This window comes from Chiloscyllium plagiosum, unplaced genomic scaffold (assembly GCF_037043375.1).
Source record: "Chiloscyllium plagiosum isolate Xiang-an unplaced genomic scaffold, Cpla_swu_hap1 HiC_scaffold_12, whole genome shotgun sequence".
Lineage (NCBI taxonomy): Eukaryota > Metazoa > Chordata > Chondrichthyes > Orectolobiformes > Hemiscylliidae > Chiloscyllium > Chiloscyllium plagiosum.
The window spans coordinates 13,808,832-13,832,276 of record NW_028270150.1 but is presented as its reverse complement, the minus strand read 5'-3'; positions in this window follow the sequence as shown (position 1 = coordinate 13,832,276).

Below are 23,445 nucleotides of genomic sequence, written 5' to 3'. Positions count from 1 at the left end.
AGAGTCGACATTTCAGGCATTAGCCCGTCATCAGGCCTTTTCGACACTGATCTCCAGCATCTGCAGTCATTACTTTCTCCCGACTTGGACTATCAGCCATGATCATGCTGAATGGTGGAGCTGATTGCAAGGGCTGAATAGTCTCCTCCTACTCCGATTCCCCAACATTCTATTGCTACCTTTGCTCAGATTTGGAGAAGGTTCATCAAACGATGCATTCACTCTGTTTCCACCTTCGCACATGCTGCCAAGTTTGGTACTACGAATACTTCAGTGTTATCACTCTGCTTTTACCTGTATCCATTCTTTTATTTAAAGTTAGTGCTAAGCCACTGCAGAGAGTTTTGATGAGAGAAAACCCAAAAATAACAAGCATAACAGAAAAAGAATGACTTGATTCGATTTGGTTCATTTATCGTCACATGTACCTTGTTACAAAATACAGTGAGAAGTGTTGTATAGTGTTGCCACTCTTCGGTGCCATCTTAAAACACAGAAAAAATATAAACTAAAACATTGAATATACAGGCAGAACGATAAAGAAATAAAGTTCAACTTTATAGCCTTTCTTGTTAAGTGCTCAGCCATGGACCTGGAGTGGCCATCCATGAGTCCCCATTACGTGCCGCTGGAGCAAGAGTTGCCATTCTCTGCCACCATTTCACCTCCACCAACACAGCCACCACCATGAGTCCTCACTGGACCTCACCACTGCAGCCACCACCAATGCCACTGTGTCCTGAAACTGGCCCAAACTCAACATCGCCACTAGTGCCAAAAGTCCGCTTTGGGCTTAATGGAAGCCGATCTGAAACTGATGAATACAATGTTGAGCCCAGAAGGCTATCAAAGTCCTTGTTGAAAGATGAGGTCCAGTTTCTCAAGCTTACATTGAGCTTCATTGCAAATGAAGGAGGATCAAGGACTGGAAGGTCAGAGTGGGAGAAAGGTGGAGAATTTAAATAAACATCCATCAAAGTTCAGATTCATTCTTTCAGACTGAATAGATGTGCTCAGCAAAGATATTGGCCAGCCTGGCACTTGGTCTCCCCATTACAGAGATAACATCAGGAGCCGCAAATGCATTACACTCCGTCCTAAACTGAAAGAAATGCAGGTTTGTGTGGCACTTTGAGGGAGTGTTAGGGATTTTGGATGTTGAGCAGGACCTGCTAAGAGAATAGATGTTAGGTGGAAATAATTAATATGGGCCTATAGTACAAGAGCAAGGAATTTATGATAAATTTGTATAAAACATTGGATCAGCTTGAATGGCAGTTAGTGGACAGTTCTGGGTAGGAAGGATGCAAAGGCATTGGAAAAGGTAGAAATGAGATTTTTTCCATGGATGAGGAATTTCATTTATGAAGAAAGATTGTCAAAGTTAGCATGGTTTTCCTTGAATAAAGTTAAAAAGCATGCAATACCAGACTATAGTCCAACAGGTTTATTTGGAACTATACACTGCATCAGTTGTATGACACTTTGGTCTTTTCCTATAAATTCTGTGTCGTATGATCCTACCCTAATAGCTACCTGATGAAGGAGCAGTGCTCCAAAGGTTAGTGCTTCCAAATAAACCTGTTGGACTGTAACCTGGTGTTGTATGATGTCTGATTTTGCCCACCCCAGTCCAACACCGGCACCTCCACATCATAGTTTCCTTGAATAAAGGAACAATAGAAAGGAGATTTAATTGAGGTGTTCAGAATCATTACATGTCAAAATGGACCAGATAGAGAGAAACTATGTCTGTTGGTGAAGAGATAAAGAATAAGACCATAAAATATAGGAACAGCAGTAGGTCATTTAGCCCCTTGAGCCTCTTCCACTATTCAATACAATTATGGTTGATCTGACATCCTTTCCTTTTCCTGCAACCCTCGATTCCCAAATTGATCAGGAATCTATCTATCTCAGCCTTAAATATTCACAAAGACTTTGCCCTGCCAGCTTTCTGTGGCAAGGAGTTCCAACGTCTCACAACCCTCTAGGAAAAGAAATTCCTCCTCACCTCAGTCTTAAATTGGCAAGCTTTTATTCTGAGACTATGCCCTCTGGTCCCAGATTCTCCCATGAGGGGAAACATCCTCTCAACATTTCCCCTATCCAGTTCCTTAAGAATCCTATATGATTCAATGAGATTACTTTTCATTCTACTAAACACCAGTGAGTAGAGTCCCAACCTGGTTAATCTTTGTTAATAATTCAACCTTTCCTGAGCAGGAATCACCTTAGTGAACCTTCTCTGAACTTAGAGAAACTATATCTTTTGTGAAAAAAGGGGACCAAAACTGCTCACAATATTCCACATATGGTCTCACCAGCAACTTGTACAGTTGCCATAAGACTTCTCTCCCCTTGTACTTAAAATGAGGGCCAGTATTCCATTTGCCTTCCTGATTTCCTAATGCACTTACGTGTCAGCTTTCTGTGTTTTGTGAACAAGTACCTTCAAGTCCCTTTGTGTTGCAGCTTTCTGAAGTTTTCCGCCGTTTATATAAAATTCTGATTTTTTTTTGTTTTCCTTTTCAAAATGGAGAACTTCATATTTTTCCACATTATACTGTATTTGCTATCTTTTGGCCTACTTAGAGTCGAAACAAACCCTTCAGTCCAACCGGTTCATGCTGAACATAATCCCAAATTTTACTAGTCCCGCCTGCCTGCTCGTGGTCCATATCCCTCCAAACCTTTCCTATGCACGTATCTATCCAAATGTCTTTTAAACGTTGTAATTGTACCCACAACTTCGTCAGGAAGTTTATTCCACAAACGAATCACCCTCTGCGTAAAATATTTGCCTCCTGTATTTTTAAAATCTCTCTCCCCTCACCTTAAAAATGCTCCCCCAGTCCTGAAATCCCGTATCCTGGAGAAAAGACAACTACCATTAACTCTATCTACACCATTTATTATTTTATAAATTTCTATCAGGTTGCCTCTCAACTTCCTATGAGGTAAAAACAATGACTGCAGATGCTGGAAACCAGATTCTGGATCAGTGGTGCTGGAAGAGCACAGCAATTCAGGCAGCATCCGAGGACAGGCAAAATCGACGTTTCGGGCAAAAGCCCTTCATCAGGAATAAAGGCAGAGAGCCTGAAGCGTGGAGAGATAAGCTAGAGGAGGGTAGGGGTGGGGATAGAGTAGCATAGAGTACAATAGGTGAGTGGGGGAGGAGATGAAGGTGATAGGTCAGGGAGGAGAGGGTGAAATGGATAGGTGGAAAAGGAGCTAGGCAGGTCGGACAGGTCCGGACAAGTCAGGGGATCGTGTTGCTGGTGGTTAGAAACTTGGATGAGGTGGGGGAAGGGGAAATGAGGAAGCTGTTGAAATCCACATTGATGCCCTGGGGTTGAAGTGTTCCGAGGCGGAAGATGAGGCGTTCTTCTTCCATGCGTCTGGTGGTGAGGGAGCGGCGGTGAAGGAGGCCCAGGACCTCCATATCCTCGGCAGAGTGGGAGGGGGAGTTGAAATGTTGAGCTACGGGGCGATTTGGTTGATTGGTGCGGGTGTCTCTGAGATGTTCCCTAAAGCGCTCTGCTAGGAGGCGCCCAGTCTCCCCAATGTAGAGGAGACCGCATCGGGAGCAACGGATACAATAAATGATATTAGTGGATGTGCAGGTAAAACTTTGATGGATGTGGAAGGCTCCTTTAGGGCCTTGGATGGAGGTGAGGGAGGAGGTGTGGGCACAGGTTTTACAGTTCCTGCGGTGGCAGGGGAAAGTGCCGGGATGGGAGGGTGGGTTGTAGGGGGGCGTGGACCTGACCAGGTAGTCACGGAGGGAACGGTGTTGCGGAAGGCGGAGAGGGATGGGGAGGGAAATATATCCCTGGTGGTGGGGTCTGTTTGGAGGTGGCGGAAATGTCGGCGGATGATTTGGTTTATGCGAAGGTTGGTAGGGTGGAAGGTGAGCACCAGGGGCGTTCTGTCCTTGTTGCGGTTGGAGGGGTTGGGTCTGAGGACGGAGGTGTGGGATGTGGACGAGATGCGTTGGAGGGCATCTTTAACCACGTGGGAAGGGAAATTGCGGTCTCTAAAGAAGGAGGCCATCTGGTGTGTTCTATGGTGGAACTGCTCCTCCTGGGAGCAGATACGGTGGAGGGGGAGGAATTGGGAATACGGGATGGCATTTTTGCAAGAGGTAGGGTGGGAAGAGGTGTAATCCAGGTAGCTGTGGGAGTCAGTGGGTTTGTAGAAAATGTCAGTGTCAAGTCGGTCGTCACTGATGGAGATGGAGAGGTCCAGGAAGGGGAGGGAGGTGTCAGAGATGGTCCAGGTAAATTGAAGGTCAGGGTGGAATGTGCTGGTGAAGTTGATGAATTGCTCAACCTCCTCGCGGGAGCACGAGGTGGCGCCAATGCAGTCATCAATGTAGCGGAGGAAGAGGTGGGGAGTGGTGCCGGTGTAATTACGGAAGATCAACTGCTCTACGTAGCCAACAAAGAGACAGGCATAGCTGGGGCCCATACGTGTGCCCATGGCTACCCCTTTGGTCTGGAGGAAGTGGGAGGATTCAAAGGAGAAATTGTTAAAACTTCCTATGCTCCAGTGAAAAAAGTCTCAGCCTATCCAGCCGTTTTTTTGTAACTCAAACCTTCCATACCCGGCAACATCCTTGTAAATCTCTTCTGTACCCTCTCCAGTTTGATACCATCCTTTCTATAATTGGGCAACCAGAACTGGACACAGTATTCCTTAAGCGGCCTCACCAATGTCCTACACAACCTCAACATGACGTCCCAATTCCTGTGTTCAAAGAACTGAGCAATGAAGGCTAGCGTGCAAATGCCTTTTTGAACACCCTGTCTGTATGTGGTGCAAATTTCTAAATATTATGTACCTGCACCCCTAGGCCCTTCTGTTCTACAACACTACCTAAGGCCCTACCATTAATTGTATCAGCCCTACCCTTGTTTATTGTATTAAAATGCAATACCTCGCATTTATCCAGACTGAACTCCATCTGCCAGTTTTCAGCCCATTTGATCGAGATTCGTTTTTAATCTTAGAAAACCTTCTTCACTGTCTATTATGCCACCAATTTTGGTGTCATTCACAAACTTACTAACCATTTCTTCTATATTCTCATCCAATCATTTATATAAATGACAAACAAAAGAGGACCCAGAACCGATATCTGTGGAATACCTTTGGTCACAGACCTCCAGTCTGAAAAGCAGCCTGTCACCATTACTCTCTGTCTCCTGCCGTTATGTATCCAAATTAGACAAGCAGGAGGCTGAAAGAACACAGCAAGCCAGGCAACATCAGGAGGTGAAGAAGTCAATGTTTTGGATGGAACCCTTCTTCAAGTCAGTTATGTATTCAATTGGCAAGCTCACCCTGAATCCCTTGTGACTTAACTTTACTAATTAGTCTACTATGCGAAACCTTACTAAAATCCAAATAAACAACGTCTACTGCTCTGCCATCATCAATCTCTTGGGTAACTTCCTCAAAAACCTCAGTCAAGTTTGTGAGACACGATTTTCTTCAAACAAAACCATGCTGACTATTCCTAATCAATTTTTGCCTCTCTAAATATCGATAAATCCCATCTTTTATAATCAAATTCAATCAATCCACAACCAAAGTCGGACTCGCAAGTCTGTAGTTCCCCAGTTTCTCCTTACAACCTTCTTAAATAAAGGTACAACATTAACCACCCTCCAGTCATCAGGCACCTCACCTTTAATGATAGATGATGCAAATATTTTTGCAAGGGGTCTCGTAATTTCCTTCCTTACTTTGCACGACATTCTGGGATACTTTAGATCAGGTCCCACATCAACCCTGTGAAGAGCATCCCACCTAGACCCATCCCCCTACCCTATCACTGTAATCTTGCATTTCCCATGGCTTTTTTGTGAATCTTTGTGAAAAATTTTGTCAAATACCTTCCTGAAGTACAAATACAACACATCTAAGGGTTTCTGTCCCCACTCTTGTTCAGACTTACTTGAGGAAGTCTAATAAATTAGTCAGACTTGATTTCCATTTCATTAAACCATGCTGACTCTTTTTAATTAGATTATGATTTTCCATATGTTCTGCTCTCACTTCCTTCATAACTTCACAACAATGGATGCAAAGCTAATTGACCTATTGTTACCCACATTATGCCTCACCCACCGCCCCCCCCCCCTCCCCTTTTCAAATGGTGGCACAGATTTCAGGTATTTGGCAAAAGAAGTAATGGTGATTTGAGGGTCAAGCTTTTAACACAGAAAGACTTGAATTTATAGAGTAATGTTATACTTGGGTCAATGAATTTTGTTGTGTAGTCACTGCTGTAATCTGAGGAATGTAGCACTCAATGTACACAAAGCAAGTTCCAACAAGCAGCAGTGGAATAACTAAAAACAGAAGTCAGTTCAGAAGAAGAGATTTTGGACTGGTCACATTAACTAAAAACATGCCTCATTCCTGAAGAAGGGCTTATGCCCGAAATGTTGATTCTCCTGCTCCTCGGATGCTGCCTGGCCTGCTGTGTTTTTCCAGCACCACACTTTTCAACTTTGGTCTCCAGCATCTGCAGTCCTCACTTTCTCCTGGTCACATTAACTCCATTGTTCTCAAAACCGATACTACCAGACCTGTTTAGTGTCTTCAGCACTCTCTGTTCTTAATGTACTGATAGAAACATAGAAAATAAGTGCAGGAGTAGGCCATTCAGCCCTTTGAGTCTGCACCGCCATTCAATATGATCATGGCTGATCATGCAATCTCAGTATCCCATTCTTTCTTTCTCTCATTCCATCCCCCTTGATCCCTCCAGCCGCAAGGTCTACATCCAGCTCTTTCTTGAATATATCCAACAAACTGGGGACCCTACTCGTGAACCCTGCGGCACCCTACTCGTCAATGCCTGCTACTCTGTAAAGGACTAGTCTTTTCCAGCTCTCTGCTTCCTGTCTGCCATCCAGTTCTCTATCCACGTTAATACATTACCTCTGATACAATGAGCTTTAATTTTGCTTCCTAATCTCCTGCATGGGACCTTTCCAAAAGCCTTTTAATGGTCCGAATACACAATATCCATGGATTCATCCTTGTCCATTCTACTGATCACATCCTCAAAAAGTTCCAGGAGACTGGTCAAACATGATTTCCCTTTAGTGAACCCATGTTGACTTAGATCCATTCTTTCACCGCTTTCCAAATGCTTGGTTATTACATCCTTAATAATTGGCTTTAGCATTTGCCCCACCACCATGTCAGACTAATCAGTCTATAATTCCCTGTTTTCTCTCTTCCTCCTTTTTTAAAGAGTGGGGTTAAGTTAGCTACCCTCCAGTCCAGTGGAACTCTTCCAGAGTCCATAGAATGCTGGATGAGCAAAGGTTCATCAGACTGATTCCCGGGATGGTGGGATTGACATGTGAGGAAACACTGGATCGACTGGGCTTGAACTGACTAGAATTTAGAAGAATGAAGGGGGATCTCATAGAAATATCTGAAATCCTGATCATTAATGTGTCCACTATTTCTAAAGCCATTTCCGTAAGTAGTCTGGAGACAGAGCATCAGGTTCGGGGCCTTATCGAGTTTTAATCCCATCGATCTCCCCAATACTATTTCCTAACTAATAAGAATTTCCTTCAGGTCCCCTTTCATGCCTGACCCTCTGTTTCATTGCCTTCCTTAGTGTAGACAGATCCAAAGTATTTGTTCAACTGGTTCTGCTATCTCTTAGTAGTCCATTATGAATTCACCTGATTCCGACAGTAAGGGACCTACATTTGGCTTCATCAGTCTTTTTCTCTTCATGTATCTATAAAAACCTTTGCAGTCAGTTTTTATGTTGTTCGCAAGCTTACTTTCATATTTTCCCCATCCTAATTAAGCCATTTTAGCTCTTCTGCTGAATTTCAAATTTCTTCCAGTCCTCAGTTTTGCTGCTTTTTCTGTCCAGTTCATATGCGTCATCTTTGGCTTTAGCATTATCCCTGACTTCGCTTGCTACCCCTGGTTGTGGCATCTTCCTTGTTTTACTCTGAGGCTTATGACAAGACAATTTATTTTTAGTGGTATTATTTGAAGGATAAGTATTAGACAGGGCACTGGGGATAATTCCCCTGATCATCTTTGAACATTGTCACAGGACTTTTTAACATCCAACTGAGAGAACAGGCCAGGCCTCAACTCAGCATCTCATCTGAACCAAGAGAGATTGGACAAATCAGCATTCCCTCAGAAAAGGTAAAGTTGCCACAATCTAACCAGACCATAGTGGCTAAAGGGGAAAGTGAGGACTGCAGATGCTGGAGATCAGAGTCGAGAGTGTGGTGCTGGAAAAGCACAGCAGGTCAGGCAGCATCCGTGGAGCAGGAGAATCGATGTTTTGGGCATAAAGACATCATCAGGAAGGTGGAGGAGGGGAAGGGGGCTGAGAGATAAATAGGAGGGGAGTGGGGCTGGGAATACAATAGGTAGATGAAGGGGAGGGGTGATGCTGATAGGTCGGAGTGGAGAGGGGAGCAGATAGGTGAGAAGGAAGATGGACAGGTAGAACAGTTCAAGAGGGCAGTGCAAAGTTGTAGGGCTGGATCTGGGATGTAGTGGGGGGAAGGGAGTTGAGGAAACTGGTGAAATCGACATTGATGCTGTGTGTTTGTAGGGTCCCAAGGTGGAAGATGAGGCATTCTTCCTCCAGGTATCTGGTGGCTTGGATTTGGCGGTGGAGAACTCGCATGTCCTTGGCGGAGTGAGAGGGGGAATTGAAGTGGTCGTCCACACGACTTGGGTTGTTTGGTGCGCGTGTCCCAGAGATATTCTCTGAAACTTTCCGCAAGTTGGCTTCCTCTCTCCCCTTTTAAAGGAGACGACATTGAGAGCAACGGTCACAGTAGATGAGACGGTTGGATGTGTTGGAAAATCTCTGTTGGATGTGAAAGCTGTTTTGGGTATTGATATGATTTGATACTAGCTAACAGATACCGCCTCAGGCAAAAGATTTTCAAGTTGAAAAAAAACACTTGTACAATGAAAGGGGAGTGGCCAATTCTCCCAGCTCAGCTTGACTCTGTTTTGGTTTGTTTTTTAGCAGTCTGGCTATTCACTGAAAGCAGCCAGGCATTTTGGAGGCTGCTGGACCCAAAGAAGCAGGTCAATGCTGATCTCTCTCGCTCTCACTCTCTCTCTGACATCTCTCCTGTAAGACCCTATGTTTGATTTTTACATTTTGTGCCAAGGGGTGTTAATGGGGATTATTGCAAATATTTGAACCAGCATCATTAAGTTGGGATGATCTGTTAGGTTTGCAGGTAGGTTAGGTTATTCTGTATCCTGTTCTGTTTTGTTTGAGTTTCATTCGGTAATCTTGTAAATAAATTCTGTTTTCTTTAAAACTAAGTGGGTTGACCAGCTGAATCCCTCCTGGAATATCCACTATACACCTGCTGAAAACAATTAGCAAAGTTAGGGTCTGGGCTACTTTCTTGAAATGTTTTTGGTGAGTCTGGCCTTGTCCATAACAGGCCAGGATAAAGGCAAGAAATTTATGGACGTGAATGAACCCGGAAGTGAAGGCGCTAGAGTGCATATGTAATGTAAGGTCATCACTCAGAAATCAAATTGGGAACAAAACAAACAACTTTACCAAGAAGTCGTGAGACTGTGAAATTTAATACTGCAGTCAGTAATTGCGACAAATATCAATATATATTTAAGAGAAGTACAGTATATGAGGGAGTAAGGAATGAAATATTATACTTACGAATGGAAGGAGATTGAGAGCAGCCTAATATCCAAGATGGAATGGAAGGCCAATTTGAAGGTTTCTGTGCATTCAGTGTATGTCAGAGTAATTAATAAAAGGAATACATTGTAATTGGGATACAATGTTTGGGAAATTATGCAGATGGGGAAGGAGATCCTATGTTTTGCTTGTAGTAGTTCATGTAAGCTTGCATTGTCAGTGTAAGTTAATGCAAGGTCTAATAAATCTAGGCAAAGGTATAAAGAGTCTTTCGGTTCAGTGGGTAAAATCCTTGTCTCTGAGCCAGAAGCTCCTGGTCCCAGACCCACTCCAGGATACAATGGGCAGGAATGGTATGTTCATATGATGGCCAAACAGATTAAAAATCAAACGGCAAATCTTTCCAAAGTATGTTGCTGCTGTACAGGATAATGGTTAGGCCACGTTTGGAATACTGTGTGCAATTTTGGTCTCCCTGCTATAGGAAGAATGTTGTGAAACTTGAAAGAGTTCAGAAAACATTTACAAGGATGTTGACAGGATTGGAAGATTTGAGCTATAGGGAGAGGCTGAATAGGCTGGGACTGTTTTCCCTGGAGCATTGGAGGCTGAGGGGTGACCTCACAGAGGTTTATAAAATCATGAGAGGCATGGATAGAGTAAACAGAAATGATCTTTTCCCTTGGGTGAGGGAGTCCAGAACTAGAGGGTATAGGATTAGGGTGAGAGAGGAAAGATTTAAAAGGGATCTAAGGGGTAACTTTTTCACACAGAGGGTGGTACATGTATGAAATGAGCTGCCAGAGAAAGTGGTGGAGGCTGGTACAATTACAACATTTAAAAGGCATCTGAATGGGTATATGAAGAGGAAGGGATTAGAGGGATATGGGCCAAGTGCTGGCAAGTGAGACTAGATTAATTTAGGATATCTGGTCAGCATGGACAAGTTGGACTCTTTAAAATATGTCAAAGGCCAGATGGTAGAAATAGGATAGATTTCTAGTCAGCCATATGATGGAAGAAAATTGGAGGCTCTACCATCACTCTTCCTAACTGTGAATAGCTACGTGATTGTGAGAACCTGTTGCCACAGCTATGTGGACATCTTGAGGGTCCAGTTAGATGGTTGACTGGTCTGGATCAATTTGGTGCCAATTGATTCAGTTCTGACTGGGGTGGATTCAGGAGCTGTGGTCTTTCCCTAACTGAGGGGCAAATGGTGTTTTCTTTTTATTTAATCATGCAATGTGGGCATCGATAGCTAGTCAATATTTATTCTCCATTCCTAGTTGGCTTTGAGAAGGTGGTGCCTGGCTGCTTTCTTTGAACGACTGCAGTCTACGTTGGTGTTGAATATCGATCTGGGACCTCCAGACAGAGAATAAAAGGAGACTGGATCTGACTGAGCAGATTGTGTCCTCCAGGGAGTTTACGAATAATGAAAATTTCTAAGGTTAGCGCATCAACATTAATTATCACTGTCTTGAATTCCTCCGATGCAGGCTCTTCAAGTAAATGTGAGTGTGAATTAGAGATACTTCATCACATAAGAGAAGAGAAGCAGTGTCAAAATACTTTACTCCTGACCTCAGTCACTCTTTCTTGAGAAGTATAAGTTCAGAACAGGATTGGAATATTTAATAGATGAGAAAATGAAAATGGAAGTGCAGAAACTGATACTATCCAAGGTGTGCAGTACACATTCTATCCACCTCCACACTGATGTTTTAAACAATAACCTTTTGTGTGGAATTATATCTAATCCCAGTCTCAGCTAATAGGAGCCAAGACTCACATTAGCTACTATCTTCCTTCATTTATACCTGCAGGAGTTCTTGCTGTCTGTTTTTTATCATTCTTGTAAATTCACTCTCATTTTCCAATTTCTCTGTCTTTTTTACCAACCTTTGCTGTCTTTCAATTTTCTGGCGTACCAAAAATCATTCATTTTATACATTATTTCTTACAATTATGTACCATTTCTAACTACCTTAGCAAGAGAGAGAGACAGCTCAGACATGATTCATTGCCACGGAGCACAGTGGAGGCCGAGACGTTAAATGTCTTCAAGGCAGAGATTGATAAATTCTTGATCTCGCAAGGAATTAAGGCCATGGGGAGAGTGCGGGTAAGTGGAGTTGAAATACCCATCAGCCAGGATTGAATGGCGGAGTGGACTCGATGGGCCGAATGGCCTTGCTTCCACTCCTATGGCTTATGGTCTTATGGTGAATAAAAGATAATAAATAGTGTCATGGAGGCCTCAACTTTGATTTTTTTTAGAGGGCTTAAAATTTTACGGATTGTAGAGAAATTGTTTTATTTCGAGTTCTGTGGTGATACCTGGGTTGTTTATGTTTTCAAGGTCAATGAAAAGACACAGATGAACCTTATAAGGGTCTACGTGGGGTGGGCTATGATGATATTTATGGCAGGATTGCACGAAAAGTCCAACAAGGCTTATCTCGACATTGGAAGCATCTCATTGCAATGCAGTGAGGCTAGGCTACAGTGACTTGCCAACTATTGTTAGTTAAGTGCCTTGTTGAGGCTTCATTAATATTCAGCTTCCTATCTTCCAAACTCACCAAACAAGCTAGCCATCACTAATCCTCAACATGGAGGGCAGAATAGGTACATGGCAAATTCAGCTCATCATGTGTTCTGAAGGTCTTCCAAATTGGACACTGGACATCAACATCAGAGATCATCAGCCAAACAGGTCCTATGTCATCAGGCATAAAAGTATCAGTTTTGAGAAAACATCTCCTGTAGGAAATATAAAGGACATAGGAATCCAAAAATGAACCAGCCATCCAGCCATTGACAAAATGGTAACCAAAAGAGTTTATGATATCAGGAATGAACAGTGAGATTCTTCAGTCTTGTTTTGGAAATGGACCGTTTGAGGGGCATAAGAATACAGACAAGTCAAAATAACTAATTAATCACAAGTTCATTTATAATCTTCCTACCCCAAGTACCATCCCAATGCAATCTTAGTGGATACATTTGAATTAAGTATTTTCCAGTTCCAAAGATTATGAATAAATCCCGAAAAAATTTATTGAATCTCCATGTCCTCAGGCAGTGGCATCTGACATATGCAAGCGTACAAGAACCCTCCTGGTAGATCTCAAATCCTCTTACTATACTCGTCTGCATTTCAATGCTGTATCTCAGGCTGCACTGAGAAATATCATTGTAATGTTGCAGTAAGGAGACTGTGCGTTCAGGGATCATGCTCAGCTCATAGTGCCAACTCACTCTGAGCTGATCTAGATGTTTGCAGCATCCCTACCTTGGCTTTATGCGTTTTGCTCCTCAGCCAGAGATACTTGTCTCATATTACCACTACAACTCCCCCTCCCACTCCACCAAGGACATGCAAGTCTTGGGCCTCTTCCATCACTAAATCCAAGCCACTGAACAACTGGAGGAAGAACGCCTTATCTTCCACTTCGGATGCTCCAACCACACGGCATCAACATCTACTTCGCTAGTTTCCAAATTTCCCCCCACCTCATCCCAGATCCAAGTCTCCAACTCAGCACTGCCCCCTTGACCTGTCCATCTTCCTTCCCACCTATCCACTCCACCTTCCCCACTGACCCTATCACAATCACCCTCCACCTGTATCCAGCTATCACTTTCCCAGCTACCTTCCCTCCAGCACCATCCCCACCCTTACATTTATCCCTCAGCCTCCTGCCCCCCCTCACATTCTTGATGAAGGCTTTATGCCCGAAATGTTGCCTCTCCAGCTCCTCAGATGCTGTGCTTTTCTAGTGCCACACTTTTCAACACTGATTCTCTAGCATCCCTGCAGTTCTCACTTTCTCCCATATTATTTCTGTCTTGCCTTACCATTTAGTGCAGATACAAAGCCAGGAAGCTTCTCATGGTTGTCAGTAGGCTTCAGTCAAGTTAAGGGAGGTAGCCTTCACTCAGGGAATCCTGACACAGTAAGCCAAGGACCAGTGACTGGTCCATGGGCTCTTACTCAGTCGGTCAGCTGCTTTTGATGATCAGAGTCAGGATGATTCCTCAGAAGGGGCCAGCAGCCCTCTGCCTATTTTGACTCTTTCCACCCTACTGTAGGCTGCTTCCTCCTGGAATGAGACTGATGAAAGTGTGTGTTTCTCTTTGTTCAGTTGAGGAGGTGGCCTGAGTGAATGAGTAACAACACGTGGGGTTGGTGGTATCAGGGTGATGCATCTTGTGTTTTGCTTTTATGCAGTTAAACTGTGATGTTCTTTTGATAAAAGTACAAAGGGAACCTCTTGTGAATCAAAAAGAATAACAAACTTATGATCTATTCAAGCCAGGTTTTACTCCAGGATTTCAGATGTCCAATATTAATATTAGCAGAGATCATAGTATTAGAGATCATTTGGATTTTCAGCTGAGGTGAAGTCTGCGCAAAGAAAGAAGCTTCCCAGCTCAGCTCTCATGTTCCTGGAAAAGAGCCCATGCTGTGGTTGTGGTCTGGTACCTGGAACCTTGTTCCATTATTTCTCAAATTAGGAGTCACTGAAACAGTTTATCAATATCTCGTAAACTATTGCATTAGCAAAAATCCCCCGGAAAACTGTGTGTGTTCAGTGACATTTCTCCTCGTGTGCCAAAACTTTAGATCAATAGCCATCTGAAAAACTCAAAACATGTTGCTTTTAGCCTTCACAAATAAGACTTCCTTGTCTTTTTTAAAGTGAATCACTGTACCGAAAAATTCACTACTTTTCCCTTTGTCTGTTGTATTTGGAGCTATTTAGAGGGGAAATTTATGTTTTTATAATACAAACAGTGTGTGTTAACCAATTTTATATCTTAATGCTAAAATCAGATGTCGCCCATTCATGAGGAAGTTGTTCCTCTGAGAATATCTTGAGTCTTTGGAAATCTTCTTATTGGAAAGATGTTGCGAAACTTAAAAGGGTTCAGAAAAGATTTACAAGGATGTTGCCAGGGTTGGAGGATTTGAGGTATAAGGAGAGGCTGAACAGGCTGGGGCTGTTTTCCCTGGAGCGTCAGAGGCTGAGGGGTGACTTATAGAGGTTTACAAAATTATGAGAGGTATGGATAGGATAAATACACAATGTTTTTTTCCCTGGGTTGGGGGAATCCTGAACTGGAGGGCATAGGTTTAGGGTGAGAGGGGAAAGATATAAAAGAGACCTAAGGGGCAACTTTTTCTCACAGAGGGTGGTGTGTGTATGGAATGAGCTGTCAGAGGAAGTGGTGGAGACTGGTACAATTGCAACATTTAAATTTGCATGGATATATGAATAGGAAGGGTTTGGAGGGATATGGGCCGGGTGCTGGCAGGTGGGACTAGATTGGGTTGGGATATCTGATCGGCATGGACGAGTTGGACCGAAGGGTCTGTTTCCATGCTGCACATCTCTATGACTCTATGACTCTGTTCCTGAAGAGGTGGTGGAATCAGAGTTGATGAATAATTTTAAGAGAGGGAGAGTTTAAAGATGCACAGGTTAGGTGGATTGGCTATGCTACACTGCCCAGTGTGTTCAGGGCTAAGTGGATTAGCCATGGGAAATGCAGGGTTACACGGATAGGGTAGGGAGAGGGGATGATCTTCGTTGGGGTGGGGTGAATTCAATGGGCTGAATGGCCTGTTTCCACACTGTAGGAATTCTAAGATTCTCTGATTTATAGTATGAAATTTCTTTCAACTTAAAGCCAGGCAGACCAACCTGTTAAAGTAAGCGGTATCATGCCATCATACAAGCCAATGTGATCTGGTTGCTATGGGGGAGGGTGGGAGATCCCAAACCAAAACCTGTTGAATATTGAGGCAATAGTTTTCACATCTTGGACTCAGAAAAAGGACAGGTGCTTTTTGAACACAGAGACAGAGGGAGAGAGGGGTGGGGAGGGGGGTTCCAGGGCAGAGTCATAGAGTCACAGAGATATACAGCACGGAAACAGACCCTTCGATCCAACTCATGCATACTGACCAGATATCCCAACCCAATCTAGTCCCACCTGCCAGCACCCACCCCATATCCCTCCGAACCCTTTCTATTCATATACTCATCGAAATGCCTTTTAAATCTTGCAATTGTATTAGCTTCCACCACTTCCTCTGGCAGCTCATTTCATACACGTACCACCCTCTGCATGAAAAAGTTGCCCCTTATGTCTCTTTTATATCTTTCCCCTCTCACCGTAAACATACGCCCTCTAGTTCTAGACTCCCCTAACCCAGGGAAAAGACTTTGTCTATCTACCCTATCTATCCTATCCATGCCCCTCATGATTTTATAAAGCTCTATAATGTCACTCTTCAGCCTCCGACACTCCAGGGAAAACAGCCCTAGCCTGTTCAGCCTCTCCCTATAGCTCAAATTCTCCAACCCTGGCATCATCCTTATAAGTCTTTTCTGAACCCTTTGAAGTTTCACAACATCTTTGCGATAGGAAGGAGACCAGAATTGCACGCAATATTCCAAAAGTGGCCTAACCAATGTGTTGTACAGCTGTAACATGACCTCCCAACTCCTGTACTCAATGCTCTGACCAATAAAGGAAAGCATACCAAATGCCTTCTTCACTATCCTATCTACTAATTATTACTTTGGGGGAGAAGCAGCTACCTAACGCTGTGGAGATCAGGGTAAACTGTTCCTGCCTGAACAACTCAGTGAATGCTTGCGAAAGTTGGCTTTCTGTTTAAAAGGAAGGACATCTGGATTAATTGGACTTCATAAAATGTAAGAAACAAGAAATTGATGAGATGCTGATGAAAGGCAGTGTGGCATATTCCTGCTGACTGGACAGATTTTCAAAAGAAATTGAAGGATTTAACTGGCAGAGCAGGGAGGAATGAGCCTTCTGGAAGTTGGGAACACCTCGTGTCATAATCTTGAATTCCCATCAATTTTTCAGAAGTGCAACATTAAGTACAAACCTGTTACTATTTCTAAAGCCTTTTTTTTCAGTCGGTTCATTAGCTCCTCTAAATGACATTTGAGCTATGTCGATTTTAGTTTGATTATCACAGATGCGTAATGCTGTCCTGCAATACTTTCTGATGGTGTCTGGGGCAATTGATTTCTGCTTTTTAAAAGTTATCGGTCTCGAGGGAAATATGACAGGAGCCAAGGTACAAGAGAGGATTGTGAACAAAACAGATGATCAAATCTGCAGGAAAGTTAGGAAGAAGGTAGATGGGAAGGAATAATTCCAGCAATCAAGGAGGAGATAACTTCAATGAGAGAGATACATAGGTCCTTAAAATATCATGAACAACTTTAGAAAGTAATCAAAAAAGCACATGGCTTGTCACGGGCAATTTCAAACAATACATTGAAAACTCGATTTGTGGCTTCAGTCTGAGCAGTCTTGAGTGAGAATCATTTGTATTTAATCTAAGATTTGATATCAATGCAGCACTTTTGAAAGTGTGGCTTCAGTCTCATAATTTTCCACTCCCAACACATCTCTGAACCCTTTGAAGTTTCACAAATCCACAGTCTCCAACCTTAACACCATGCTGAACAAGAAATCCACGAGTTACATGGAAATTGGCAGTGTGGTCAATATTGAGGGAGATTGTTGCAATCTGCAGGAGGGCATTAATGGACTGGTCAGCTAGCATAAGCAGTGGCAATTAAAATTTGACATTGAAAAGTACGAGGTTATCCATTTGGGGAAGGGCTAAAAAGGCAAAGGGTTACACTGAATGGCAAGACGCTGGAAAATCCTGAAGATCAGAGACATCTCAGTGTATGTATCCATGAATAGTTGAAGGTAGCAGAGCAGATGGATAAGGTTGTTAAGAAGGCATATGGGAAACCTGCCTTTATTAGCCAAGGCACAGAATACAAGAGCAGGGAGGCGACATTGAAAATGCTGGTTAGGCCAACACTGGAGTATTGCACGTAGGTCTAGGCAGTACCAAAGGAGGTCATTTGACCCAACATGCCTGTGATAGGGCTATCAAATTAATCTCAGTCCCCTGTTCATTAAGGGAAGGAAGTGATCACACTCAAGAGGGTGTGAAGGAGATTTACCAGGATGTTATGTGGGCTGGAGAGTCTGAGTTATGAGGAATAATTGGATAGGCTGATTTGATTTCCCTGGATCAATGAAGGTTGGGAAGGGACCTGACAGATGTTTACAAGATCATGAGGGGTGTAGATAGGGTGGATAAGGAGGCACTTAGTAGAGGGATCAATAATCAGGTTTATTGATTTAAGGTAAGAGACAGGAGGCTAAGAGGAAAATTGAGGAGAATTTCTTTCAGTCAGAGCTTAGTGGGAGTCAGGAACTCACTGCCTGAAATGGTGTTGATTCAGAAATTCTCGTAACATTTAAGCAGTATTTATTTATTTGCTTGCTGTGGCATGGCCTCCAGGGCCATTGGTCAGAAACTGGAAAACATGATGAGTGAATTCACATCTTCGTTGACCACGCAGTAATAATGGGCTAAATGATCTCCTTCTATGCTGCAAACATCAGTAGGTCTATTTCTTCTCATTTCTGCCCAAGCCAAGAGATAATTGGAAAAGTCACAGAACAAGACAGTACCAAAGGAGGTCATTTGGCCCAACATGCCTGTGATAGGACTGTCAAATTAATCTTAGTCCCCTGTTCATTCCCCACAGCTAACTTGTCCTCCCTTCAAGCATTTATCCATCAGTACAGCCAATATAATGGTTTTTTTGTTACTGAATCTGCCTCCACCATAATTTAGGCTGTGCATTCCAAAATTAAATAACTGCATAAAAATGGGCGGCACGGTGGTTCAATGTTCAGCACTGCTGCCTCACAGTGCCAGGGACTCAGGTTCAATTCCCACCTCGGGCAACTGTCTGTGTGGAGTTTGCACATTCTGCCCGTGTCTGTCTCTGGTTTCCTCCCACAGTCCAAAGATGTGCAGGTTTGGTGAATTGGCCATGTTAAATTGCCCATAGTGTTAGGTGGATTAGAGCTGAAAATGTGTTGCTGGAAAAGCGCAGCAGGTCAGGCAGCATCCAGGGAACAGGAGTATCGACGTTTCGGGCATAAGCCCTTCTTCAGGAATGAGGAAAGTTTGTCCAGCAGGCTCAGATAAAAGATAGGGAGGAGGGACTTGGGGAGGGGTGTCGGAAATATGATAGGTGGAAAGAGGTCAAGGTGAGGGTGATAGGTCAGACTGAGGTGGGGGCGGAGAGGTCAGGAAGAAGATTGCAGGTTAGGAAGGCGGTGCTGAATTCAATGGATTTGACTGAGACAGGGTGGGGGGAGGGGAAATGAGGAAACTGGTGAAATCCGAGTTCATCCCTTGTGGTTGGAGGGTTCCTAGGCGGAAGATGAGGCGTTCTTCCTCCAACCGTCGTTTTGTTGTGGTCTGACGATGGAGGAGTCCAAAGACCTGCATATCCTTGGTGGAGTGGGAGGGGGAATTGAAATGTTGAGCCACAGGGTGGTTGGGTTGGTTGGTCCGGGTGTCCCAGAGGTGTTCTCTGAACCGCTCCGCAAGTAGCCGGCCTGTCTCCCCAATATAGAGGAGGCCACATCGGGTGCAGAGGATGCAATAGGTGATGTGTGTGGAGGTGCAGGTGAATCTGTGGCGGATATGGAAGTTTCCTTTGGGGCCTTGGAGGGAGGTGAGGGGGGAGGTGTGGGCGCAAGTCTTGCACCTCCTGTGGTTGCAGGGGAAGGTGCCGGGAGTGGAGGTTGGGTTGGTGGGGGGTGTGGATCTGACGAGGGAGTCACGGAGGGAGTGGTCTTTACGGAATGCTGATAGGGGAGGGGAGGGAAATATATCCTTGGTGGTGGGGTCCGTTTGGAGGTGGCAGAAATGACGGCGGATGATGCGCTGTACATGGAGATTGGTGGGGTGGTAGGTGAGGACCAGTGGGGTTCTGTCCTGGTGGAGGTTGGAGGGGCGGGGCTCAAGGGAGGAGGAGCGGGAAGTGGAAAAGATGCAGTGGAGGGCATCGTCGACCACGTCGGGGGGGAAATTGCGGTCCTTGAAGAAGGAAGCCATCTGGGTTGTGCGTTTTTGGAACTGGTCCTCCTGGGACCAGATGCGGCGGAGTCGAAGGAATTGGGAGAATGGGATGGCGTTTTTACAGGGGGCAGGATGGGAGGAGGTGTAGTCCAGGTAGCTGTGGGAGTCGGTCGGTTTGTAGTAGATGTCCGTGTTGATTCGGTCGCCTGAGATAGAAATAGAAAGGTCAAGGAAGGGGAGGGAGGAATCTGAGACTGTCCAGGTGAATTTGAGGTCGAGGTGGAAGGTGTTGGTGAAGTGGATGAACTGTTCAACCTCCTCGTGGGAGCACGAGGTGGCGCCGATACAGTCATCGATGTAGCGGAGGAAAAGGTGGGGGGTGGGGCCAGTGTAGTTGCGGAAGATGGATTGTTCCACATATCCTACGAAGAGGCAGGCATAGCTGGGGCCCATGCGGGTGTCCATGGCTACTCCTTTCGTTTGGAGGAAGTGGGAGGATTGGAAAGAAAAGTTGTTCAGGGTGAGGACCAGTTCAGTCAGTCGAAGGAGGGTGTCAGTGGAAGGGTACTGGTCGGTACGGCGGGAAAGAAAGAAGCGGAGGGCTTTGAGTCCTTCGTGATGGGGGATGGAGGTGTACAGGGACTGGATGTCCATGGTGAAAATAAGGCGTTGGGGACCGGGGAAGCGAAAATCATGGAACAGGTGGAGGGCATGGGTGGTGTCCCGAACGTAGGTGGGGAGTTCTTGGACTAAGGGGTACAGGATGGTGTCAAGGTATGCGGAGATGAGTTCGGTGGGGCAGGAGCAGGCGGAGACAATGGGTCGGCCAGGGCAGTCAGGTTTGTGGATTTTGGGCAGGAGGTAGAAGCGGGCGGTGCGGGGTTGTGGGACTATGAGGTTGGAGGCGGTGGATGGGAGATCCCCCGAGGTGATGAGGTTATGGACGGTCTGGGAGATGATGGTTTGGTGGTGGGGGGTGGGGTCATGGTCAAGGGGGCAGTAGGAGGAGGTATCTGCGAGCTGGTGTTTGGCCTCAGCGGTGTAGAGGTCGGTGCGCCAAACTACTACCGCGCCTCCCTTGTCTGCTGGTTTGATAGTGAGGTTGGGGTTGCAACGGAGGGAGTGGAGGGCTGCGCGATCCGAGGGTGAGAGGTTGGAGTGGGTGAGAGGGGTGGGGGAGTTCAGGTGGCGGTTAATATCGCGGCAGCAGTTGGCTATGAAGAGGTCGAGGGCAGGTAGGAGGCCAGCACGGGGTGTCCAGGTGGATGGGGTGTGTTGGAGGCGGGAGAAGGGGTCGTCAGAGGGTGGGCGAGAGTCTTGGTTAAAGAAGTAGGCACGGAGGCAAAGGCGGCGGAAGAATTGTTCGATGTCACGCCGCGTGTTGAACTCATTAATCCGAGAGCGTAGGGGAATGAAGGTGAGGCCTCTGCTGAGGACTGATCTTTCATCTTCAGAGAGGGGTAGGTCTGGAGGGATAGTGAAAACACGGCAGGGCTGGGAGCTAGGACCTGGTGTGGGGCTGGAGCTGGGTGTGGGGACGGGGTTAGGTCTGGGGGCGGGGACGGGGATCGGCGTGGGGGCGGGGTTGGGCGTGGTGATGGCGATAGGCGAAGGGGCGGGGTTAGTCGTGGTGACGGAAATAGGTGTGGGGGCAGGGTTAGGCATGCAGTCGGAGATCGGCGAAGGGGCGGGGTTAGGCGTGGTGACGGAACTCGCCGGGGGGGCGGGGTTAGGCGTGGAGATCGGCGTGGGGGCGAAGACACATGCGGCGTTGTGGGCGTTAGTGACGTCACTGGGGGCGGAAGTGGCTGCGGCGACCACAGAGACAGAGTTATTCCCCATAGCCGCGGAGGTCGCGAATCTGCCGGCGATTGTCTTCATGGCGATCGCGGAGGCAGTTGTCTGGGCGGCGATCGCGGAGGCGGTTGTTTGGGCGCCGATCACGGAGGCTGCGAGGTCGGTGGGGGCGGAAGTGACGTCATCGTCGTCATCGGCGGCAGCTATTGCCGCGGGCGATGTAGCGGCCGCGTGTGTAATGGCGCCAGACTGATTTCGGAGGCCGATGGAAGATTCTGGAACAGTTGAGGAATCCGGAGTGTGGGGGTAAGTACATGAAAGTTTTTGGTACTTACTGTCTTTAATTTCCGATATGGCCAGGAAGAACTGTTTGTTTAGTTTATGGATCCTTCTGTGGATGAAGAACAGTAGAGGTCCTTTGCAGGTCTGTGAGAGTGGATCCTGTTAGATGGATTAGTCAGGGGTAAACATAGGGGGGTGGGTTTCTCTTCGGAGGGTCAGTGTGGACTTGTTGAGCCGAAGGGCCTGGTTCCACACTGTAGGTAATCTAATCAAAAAGCGGCTTCTTCAGGTCACCATTACTCTTTTGCCAATCATTTTATATCTTTATCATCTAGTTATCAACCAATCTCACCACTACTTTGCAGCTGAAGCCATTAAATGCCTGAAGCAAAACCTCCTTTGGATTTCTCAGCCATTTGGAACATAACTCCAACTTCTCAAGTATTCCCCATGTTTCTGTCTGTGTGAAATTTTTCAGTGAACATCTATTATTCCCTTGTATGTTTACACTGTGTTGATCTATTATCTATTGAGCACTTTGTTAGACCTCACTGCCCTCTAGTGGAGATGTTGTTATTAAATTCCAGTTAAATTCCTTATCTGACACATCCTCTTTGTCGGGAGCCAATTTGCATCATTTACTGATCCTTATTAAGGAAGATTAATTTGGAAATATGGTGAGGAGAGGAATAGTATTAGTTCAGGATTGCTTCCTGAAAGAATTAGATTCTCTTCAGCCATCTCTTCATGCTCCTCTTGGCTTTGATATTCCACTTACGGGTTTTCTCTTCATAGATTCATACAGTGCAGAAAAGGCTTTTTGGCCCATCGAGTCTGTACTGACAGTAACTCCCACTATAGGTGCGCCAATCCCAATTTCTTGCACTTGTCCCATATCCCCGAATACTATGATAGCTCAAGCACTCATCCAATTACTTTTTAAAGATTGTAAGATTTCCGTACTTCAGTACCTTCCCAGGCAGTGGTTTCAGATTTTCACCACCCGCTGCGTGAAAATGTTTTTTTCTGAAATCCCCTCTGAATCTCCTACCCCTGTCCCTAATGCTATGCCCTGTCATGAGTGACCCCCTCAACCAAGGGGACAAGCTGCTTCCTCCTCACCCTCTCCACGCCCCTCATAATCTTATATACCTCTATCACGTTTCCCCCCCCCCCCCCCCCCCATCTTCTCAGCTATAAAGAAAACAATCCAGGCCTGTCTAGTCTCTCCTTATAGCTCAATTTCTCGATCCCAGGCCACGTCCTCCTCTGTACCCCATCTGGTGCTGCTATGTCCTTCATATAGTGTGACGACCAGAATTGCACACAGTACTCTAGCTGTGGCCTAACCAATCCTCTGAACAACTCCAGCATCACCTCCTTACTCTAATACTCTATGCCGTAACTGATGAAAGCATATGTCCCAAATGACTTCTTAACTATCCTATTCATGTGGTCTGCCAACTTCAGGGATCTGTGAATAATTGCCCCAAGATCTCTCTCTTCCTCTGAGCTACCCAGTGTCCAGTCATTTATTAAATTCTCCCTCAACTTGTTTCTTTTTCCAAAGTGCACCACCTCTCACTTATCAGGGTTAAACGTTATCTGCCACTGGTCTGGCCGTCTGACCAACCCATTTTTATCTTCTTGTAACTAACAACCATGTTCTTCGCTATTAACCACTCCACGAATC